We start from the raw sequence: 3,004 nt of genomic DNA, 5'->3' as shown, positions 1-3,004 counted from the left end.
CAACAAGGAGGAAGCACCAAGGAGGAAACAACAAGGATGAAACAACAAGGAGGAAGCAGCAATGAGGAAGCAACAAGGAGGAAGCAGCAAGAAGGAAGGAACAAGGAGAAAGCAACGCAGGACCACAAACCACCCTGGATGACTCCTGTTGAATGTGAGCGAATCTCTGATTGGCAGAACGTCCGAGGGGCGTTCTGCCAATCAGAGAATGGCAGAACGACTATCGTGACAGCCTGTCGATAGGAGAGCTGTCGTGCTAGCGGTGGATTATAACAAATCAGTATGATCGAATTATAGATTTGCCAGAGACCCAGACGTTCACACACACACACACACACACACACACACACACACACACACACACACACACACACACACAGAAACACACACACACACACACACACACACATACACACACACACACACACACACACACACATCCACACACACACACACACACACACACACACACACACACACACACACACACACACACACACACACACACATACACACAGTGAAGAGGCGGGGCCAGGAGCTCGGACTCGACCCCCGCAACCTCAACTAGGTGAGTACACACACACACACACACACACACACACACACACAGGACAGGATGTTCCAGAGATTGGACACAGCAACAAGGGGACACAGTTGGAAGCTGAAGACACAGATGAATCACAGGGATGTTAGGAAGTATTTCTTCAGCCACAGAGTAGTCAGTAAGTGGAATATTTGGGTAGCGATGTAGTGGAGGCAGGATCCATACATAGCTTTAAGCAGAGGTATGATAAAGCTCACGCCTCAGGGAGAGTGACCTAGTAGCGATCAGTGAAGAGGCGGGGCCAGGAGCTCGGACTCGACCCCCGCAACCTCAACTAGGTCAATTAGGTGAGTACACACACACACACACACACCCACACACACACACACACACACACACACACACACACACACACACACACACACACACACACACACAATCTGTCTATTTCGAGGAAGATTTAAAAAAAATGCAGGGAAAAATAATTGAGGAATGATAATGTTTTTAGAGGCAGTTGAAGATTAATGTGCCTTGCATAAGTTATAAAAAAAAGGCTTATGGTAAGTGATATGCAAATGAGTAATTCACGTGGGAGAGAGAGAGAGAGAGAGAGAGAGAGAGAGAGAGAGAGAGAGAGAGAGAGAGAGAGAGAGAGAGAGAGAGAGAGAGAGAGAGAGAGAGAGAGAGAGAGAGAGAGATGGATAGGGAGACAGAGAGAGGAAGAGAGAGACGATGCAACGCCTCTTGCCTTGTCAATAAACCTTAAACTTACCCTGGTCGAACCATGTGTAAAGAGAGAGAGAGAGAGAGAGAGAGAGAGAGAGAGAGAGAGAGAGAGAGAGAGAGAGAGAGAGAGAGAGAGAGAGAGAGAGAGAGAGAGAGAGAGAGAGAGAGAAGGAAGGAGGGAAGAACAGAGCAGTATAAACACCCACTATCTCACTCTTTGCTTCTTGACACTCACCTCACATCATTAACTTTAGCGACAGCAGCAGACGTGAGCTTCCAAGAGCTCTCTCTCGGCAGAACAAAAACACGAGGCTTTGTCAGCCTCTGACAGCCTCCTGTAATTAGGTGTGAAGTCTCGCCTCTGCTTGTGCAATATAAGCAGAAGCAACAGCTCTAAACTGTTCATCTTGCAGCTGCTGCCAATACAAACCATCTTAGAGAGAGAGAGAGAGAGAGAGAGAGAGAGAGAGAGAGAGAGAGAGAGTTAGCTAAGAAGATTATCTTTTGCAGCTTCCAGATCAGTTTTTAAGGCTCACATTCACACACACACACACACACACACACACACACACACACACACACACACACACACACACACACACACACACACACACACACACACACACACACACACACACACACACACACAGAAGACAGACAGGAGATCCCAGACCCAGGAAGAAGATCAAATACAGCCTCCCTCACAACTTCCTATAGAAGCCTCCCAACCCGGTCAACCCCAGTGCAACCAAACACTCTAAATCAAAACACCCATGCCACATCCAATGCCCCCACCCACTACATTACAAACTCCACCCCCACAGCAACAACCCATAGTTCCTTACCAGGTCTCCCACTTCCCAACCCCAATATACCTCCCAGACTACAGTCTTAGAAAAGAAGTTGAAGGTGTGGTATACAAATGCAGATGGAATAACAAACAAGTATGAGGAGTGGCACGAAAGAATCAAAGAGACATCCCCAGACATAATAGCACTCACAGAAACAAAACTCACCAGAATAATAACAGATTCAATCTTTCCATCCGGATATCAAATCCTCAGGAAAGACAGAGGGAGGAGAGGGGGAGGAGGAGTTGCACTGCTCATTAAAAACCAGTGGGGTTTTGAGAAAATGGAAGGAATGGATGGCACGGGCGAAAGGAAAAGGGACTACTTAGTAGGAACAATCCAGTCTGAGGGACACAAGGTGATAATTGCAGTAATGTACAACCCACCACAGAACTGCAGGAGGCCAAGAGAAGAATACGATGAGAGCAACAGAGCAATGATCGACACACTAGCCGAGGTGGCCAGGAAAGCACACATGGGGGGAACAAAGTTACTAGTTATGGGTGATTTCAATCACAAGAGATTGACTGGGAAAACCTGGAGCCCCCATGGGGGGTCCCGAAACATGAGGAGCCAAGATGATGGATGTGGTACTGGAAAACCTCATGCATCAACATGTTAGAGACACTACCAGAGAGAGGAGGAGATGAACCAGCAAGGTTGGACCTTGTATTCACCATGAGTAGTTCTGACATCGAGGGTATCATGTACGAAAGGCCCCTTGGAGCTAGTGATCATGTGGTTCTGTGCTTCGACTACATAGTTGAGCTCCAAGTGGAGAGAGTAGCAGGAATAGGCTGGGAAAAACCAAACTACAAAAGGGGGAACTACTCAGGTATGAGGAACTTCCTTCAAGACATTCAGTGGGAGAGGAACTGACAGG

This window comes from Cherax quadricarinatus, chromosome 77 (genome assembly GCF_038502225.1).
Source record: "Cherax quadricarinatus isolate ZL_2023a chromosome 77, ASM3850222v1, whole genome shotgun sequence".
NCBI classification, from domain to species: domain Eukaryota; kingdom Metazoa; phylum Arthropoda; class Malacostraca; order Decapoda; family Parastacidae; genus Cherax; species Cherax quadricarinatus.
This window is presented reverse-complemented; position numbering follows the sequence as displayed.